The 6,000-nt window shown below is 46.0% G+C and overlaps 1 protein-coding gene across 2 annotated transcripts in view; it reads left to right on the top strand.

Annotated features, from left to right (window-relative positions):
• The window catches only part of PLA2R1 (phospholipase A2 receptor 1), a 101,258-nt gene extending 95,837 nt beyond the window's left edge, over positions 1-5,421 (top strand). For both annotated transcript variants that reach the window (XM_040440197.1, XM_040440198.1), the window contains exon 27: positions 5,410-5,421. The gene's annotated coding sequence lies outside the window, so the exon portion shown is untranslated. The remainder of the gene's footprint in view (positions 1-5,409) is intronic.
• The last annotated feature ends 579 nt before the right edge of the window (positions 5,422-6,000 follow it).

Consider the following 6,000-nt stretch of genomic DNA (forward strand, 5'->3'; position numbering starts at 1 on the left):
CTATAAATTTAGAGCAAAATTTCTATATGGATCTCGTTTTTTTTGCAAAATTTTACAACTGAAAGTGAAAAATGTCATTTTTTTGCAAATAAATCGTTAAATTTCGATTAATAACAAAAAAAGTAAAAATGTCAGCAGCAATGAAATACCACCAAATGAAAGCTCTATTAGTGAGAAGAAAAGGAGGTAAAATTCATTTGGGTGGTAAGTTGCATGACCGAGCAATAAACGGTGAAAGTAGTGTAGTGCCGATTTGTAAAAAAGGGCCTGGTCTTTAGGGGGGTATAAACCTGTGGTCCTTAAGTGGTTAAACACCCTTAATGACCAGACCACTTTTTACAATTCTGCACTACACTACTTTCACGGTTTATTGCTCGGTCATGCAACTTACCACCCAAATGAATTTTACCTCCTTTTCTTCTCACTAATAGAGCTTTCATTTGGTGGTATTTCATTGCTGCTGACATTTTTACTTTTTTTGTTATTAATCGAAATTTACAGATTTTTTTGCAAAAAAATGACATTTTTCACTTTCAGTTGTAAAATTTTTCAAATAAAACTACATTTCTATTTACATTTTTCTCAAAATGTATTGTTCTGCATGTCTTTGATAAAAAAAAAATGTTTGGGTAAAAAAAAAAAATGGTTTGGGTAAAAGTTATAGCGTTTACAAACTATGGTACAAAAATGTGAATTTCCGCTTTTTGAAGCAGCTCTGACTTTCTGAGCACCTGTCATGGTTCCTGAGGTTCTACAATGCCCAGACAGTACAAACACCCCACAAATGACCCCATTTCAGAAAGTAGACATCCTAAGGTATTCGCTGATGGGCATAGTGAGTTCATAGAAGTGTTTATTTTTTGTCACAAGTTAGCGGAAAATGATGATGATTTTGTTTTTTTGATTTTTTTTTTCCTTACAAAGGCCTCATGCACACGACCGTTGTGTGCATCCGTGGCCGTTGTGCCGTTTTCCGTTTTTTTTCGCGGACCCATTGACTTTCAATGGGTCCGTGGAAAAATCGGAAAATGCACCGTTTTGCAGCCGAGACCGTGATCCGTGTATCCTGTCCGTCAAAAAAATATGACCTGTCCTATTCTTTTGACGGACAACGGTTCACGGACCCATTCAGGTCAATGGGTCCGTGAAAGAACACGGATGCACACAAGATTGGCATCCGTGTCCGTGATCCGTGGCCGTAGGTTAGTTTCATACAGACGGATCCAAAGATCCGTCTGCATAAAAGCTTTTTCAGATCTAAGTTTTCACTTCGTGAAAACTCAGATCCGACAGTATATTCTAACATAGAAGCGTTCCCATGGTGATGGGGACGCTTCTAGTTAGAATACACTACAAACTGTGTACAAGACTGCCCCCTGCTGCCTGGCAGCACCCGATCTCTTACAGGGGGCCGTGATCAGCACAATTAACCCCTTCAGGTGCGGCACCTGAAGGGGTTAATTGTACTATCATATCCCCCTGTAAGAGATCAGAGCTGCCAGGCAGCAGAGGGCAGACCCCCCCCCCCTCCCCAGTTTGAATATCATTGGTGGCCAGTGCGGCCCCCCCCTCTATTGTAATAATTCGTTGGTGGCACAGTGTGCGACCCCCCCCTCCCTCCCTCCCTCTATTGTATTAATTCGTTGGTGGCACAGTGTGCGCCCCCCATCGGCCCCCCCTCCCTCTATAGCATTAACAACATTGGTGGCCAGTGTGCGGCCTCCCATCTCCCCCCCCCCCCCCATCATTGGTGGCAGCGGAGTTCCGATCGGAGTCCCAGTTTAATCGCTGGGGCTCCAATCGGTAACCATGGCAACCAGGACGCTACTACAGTCCTGGTTGCCATGGTTACTTAGCAATAGTACAATAGTAGAAGATTCATACTTACCGGCTGCTGCGATGTTCGTGTCCGGCCGGAAGCTCCTCCTACTGGTAAGTGACAGGTCTGTGCGGCGCATTGCTAAATGAACTGTCACTTACCAGTAGGAGGAGCTCCCGGCCGGACTCAGACATCGCAGCTCTCAGGTAAGTATGAATCTTTTACTATTGTACTATTGCTAGTAACCCGCTGCCACCAATGATCGGGTGGGGGGGGAGATGGGAGGCCGCACACTGGCCACCAATGTTGTTAATGCTATAGAGGGAGGGGGGCACACACTGTGCCACCAACGATTTATTACAATAGAGGGAGGAAGGGGGGGGGCGCACACTGTGCCACCAACGATTTATTACAATAGAGGGAGGAAGGGGGGGCGCACACTGTGCCACCAACGATTTATTACAATAGAGGGAGGAAGGGGGGGGCGCACACTGGCCACCAATGAATTATTACAATAGAGGGAGGAAGGGGGGGGGGCCGCACTGGCCACCAATGATATTCAAACTGGGGAGGGGGGGGGTCTGCCCCCTGCTGCCTGGCAGCCCTGATCTCTTACTGGGGGATATGATAGTACAATTAACCCCTTCAGGTGCAGCACCTGAGGGGTTAATTGTGCTGATCACGGCCCCCTGTAAGAGATCGGATGCTGCTAGGCAGCAGGGGGCAGTCATGTATACAGTTTGTAGTATATTCTAACTAGAAGCGTCCCCATCACCATGGGAACGCCTCTGTGTTAGAATATACTGTCGGAAATGAGGTTTCACGATCTAACTCATATCCGACAGTATATTCTAACATAGAGGCGTTCCCATGGTGATGGGGACGCTTCAAGTTAAAATATACCATCGGATTGGAGAAAACTCCGATCCGATGGTATAAAAGGGACTCCAGACTTTACATTGAAAGTCAATGGGGACGGATCCGTTTGAAATGGCACCATATTGTGTCAACGTCAAACGGATCCGTCCCCATTGACTTGCATTGTAATTCAGGACGGATCCGTTTGGCTCCGCACGGCCAGGCGGACACCAAAACGACTTTTTTTTCATGTCCGTGGATCCTCCAAAAATCAAGGAAGACCCACGGACGAAAAAACTGTCACGGATCACGGACCTACGGACCCCGTTTTTGCGGACCGTGAAAAAAAACGTTCGTGTGCATGAGGCCAAAGTCTCATATTCCACTTACTTGTGACCAAAAATAAAAACTTCCATGAACTCACTATGCCCATCACGAAATACCTTGGGGTGTCTTCTTTCCAAAAGGGGGTCACTTGTGGGGTAGTTATAGTTTGAAATCAAAATGTGTAAAAAATGCCCTGTGAATTGCCCACCTAGGCTGCAAAAAAGTGTCACACATGTGGTATCGCCGTACTCAGGAGAAGTTGGGCAATGTGTTTTGGGGTGTCATTTTACATATACCCATGCTGGGTGAGAGAAATATCTCGGCAAAAGACAACTTTTCCAATTTTTTTTATACAAAGTTGGCATTTGACCGAGATATTTATCTCACCCAGCATGGGTATATGTAAATCAATTTTTTCTCACAAAGTCTCCCTTTCTGCTAACTTGGGACAAAAAGTTCAATCTTTCATGGACTCAATATGCCCCTCACGGAATGCCTTGGGGTGTCTTCTTTCCGAAATGGGGTCACGTGTGGGGTATTTATACTGCCCTGGCATTTTAGGGGCCCTAAAGCGTGAGAAGAAGTCTGGAATATAAATGTCAAAAAAATTTGACACATTTGGATTCTGTGAGGGTTATGGTGAGTTCATGTGAGATTTTATTTTTTGTCAAGTTAGTGGAATATGAGACTTTGTAAGAAAAAACAAAAAAAATAAAAAATAAAAATTAAATCAATTTCCGCTAACTTGTGCCCAAAAAATGTCTGAATGGAGCCTTACAGGGGGGTGATCAATGACAGGGGGGTGATCAGGGAGTCTATATGGGGTGATCAGGGGTTAATAAGGGGTTAATAAGTGACAGGGGGGGTGTAGTGTAGTGTGCTGCTTGGTGCTACTTATTACAGAGCTGCCTGTGTCCTCTGGTGGTCGATCCAAGCAAAAGGGACCACTAGAGGACCAGGTAGCAGGTATATTAGACGCTGTTATCAAAATAGCGTCTAATATACCTGTTAGGGGTTAAAAATAATCGCATCTACAGCCTGCCAGCGAACGATCACCGCTGGCAGGCTGTACATCCACTCGCTTACCTGCAGTTCCTGTGAATGCGCGCGCGTTCACAGAAAATCTCGCGTCTTGCGAGATGACGCGTATATGCGTCCAGGAGGAATGAATCAACCGCCGCCGGAACGCAATCCTGCGTTAGGCGGTCGGGAAGCAGTTAAGCTCCTCCCTGGCTAAGAGCGGTGCGCTCTGATTGGATGCGCTCCTAGCCAGGGAGAAGAGAACCGCCCCCAGCGAAACGGCGAGTCTCCGCCTAGTATAACCGAGGCGGCTCATTATAATATAAGGCGCTGAAATCAACTGGGCCAACAGCAGACGAACGGGGGGGGGGGGGGGGGGGGGGGGGTCTTTGGGGAAAAAAAAGTGCCATGGCATCCGTGGGGGCCGCCCTATAAGGTAAGACCATAATTAGACTAGGGCTAAACTGATGAAAGGTACTCTTTAATACAAGATCTGATCCCAAGAACCCTTGCTAAAGGAAAGTTGTCGGGTGATCATTTTCATTGCAGCACCCTTCACAGGGGAAATAGAGCGATACATTCTGCCAACAAAATGAATAGCCATCCAGATGATACATGGATGCTCTAGGTCCACCAGAGATCTCCACTCAGGCTTATAGAGCAGGTCTAAGCACAGCCCCCCCCCCCCCCCCCCCCCCAGACATCCATATATCCTGACCAGACATATGGAAAGGAGTTACACATACTGTTCTGCTACTGCATTTCAGCCGATGTCCCCATGATCAATGCTGGTTAAGAAAATCCTTGCAATATCTTTAGATCCCAACATGTTCCTGCATGCTATACGGTATTAGTACAGAGCATTTCCACCTTAAATAAAAACAATTTCCGGTATGATCAAACACTCGAATTGTCCTTGCATATCAAAGTGTTGTAACCTCTGTTATACCATCTTCTGGGGAAACTGGGTGAGAACCAATAGCCGCTATTAGAAGTCGCTCACGGGTTGTCACTGTGCTTTGCTAAAGTCCTGAAGGGACCAGAGTTATGTAGTGATGCAGGGACAAGTGATGACACATCGATAAGATTGGAGATCTCCATATTGGTTGCCACCGGGAGCGGATTGGCCATAAACCTTACAGGGAAATTTCCCAGTGGGCCGATGTCCAGGGGGCCACCTGAGCCCTCCTCACTGCTGGCCATTGGAAGTTTTTGGAGATGTATTTTGTGCTGCTGGCAGTATTTTGTGATGGCCTGTGGTATTTGGCTTGGTTGGGGTAGCATAATGTGCCACAAGATGGTATTGCTGGCCCTGCCTTCCATGGACCAGGCTACAAAACAGGGCCAGTTTTAGTATTTTTTCAAGGGCCTCTTTAAGTTTCCAGTCCACTCCTGGTTGCCACATAAGTAGCAGATGTTTTAGTATCTGGGTATATGAAGGCAGGGGCGGACTGGGAACGTAAAGGGGCCCTGGAAAAAAAAATAAAAGTCTCCCCGTTTTGTAGTCAAATCCAAATTGACAGAAGAGAGGCCCAAGTAGGCAGGGTCAGCAATATCATATTGCAGCACATTATACCGCCCCAACAGAACCTACAGCAGCACAAAATACATTCCCAAAAACTGCCACTGGCCAACTGTGAGGAGGGCTCAGGTGGCCTACTGGGTAACGGCCCACCGGTAAGTTTTCCTGTAGTGTCGATGGCCAGACCACCCCTGTATGAAGACTACTGGAGTGTTTGTTCATATCTGCAATTGTTTTTATTCAAGGTGGAAATGCCCCTTAATAATATTCATGCCTGAAACCCTGCAGCATGCAGACGCATGTTCAGACCTACAGACATTCCAAGGTTTTACTTTACTAACATTAATGACAATCATGACGATTTATCCGTCCTCTTAGGATATCAGCTGGATTATTACTTTGTTAAGCAATGTTGGTTTAGAGAGCTGAATACCGCCAAAAATTTGTTTAGAGA

Source organism: Bufo bufo, chromosome 7 (genome assembly GCF_905171765.1).
Source record: "Bufo bufo chromosome 7, aBufBuf1.1, whole genome shotgun sequence".
In the NCBI taxonomy this organism is placed as follows: Eukaryota; Metazoa; Chordata; class Amphibia; order Anura; family Bufonidae; genus Bufo; species Bufo bufo.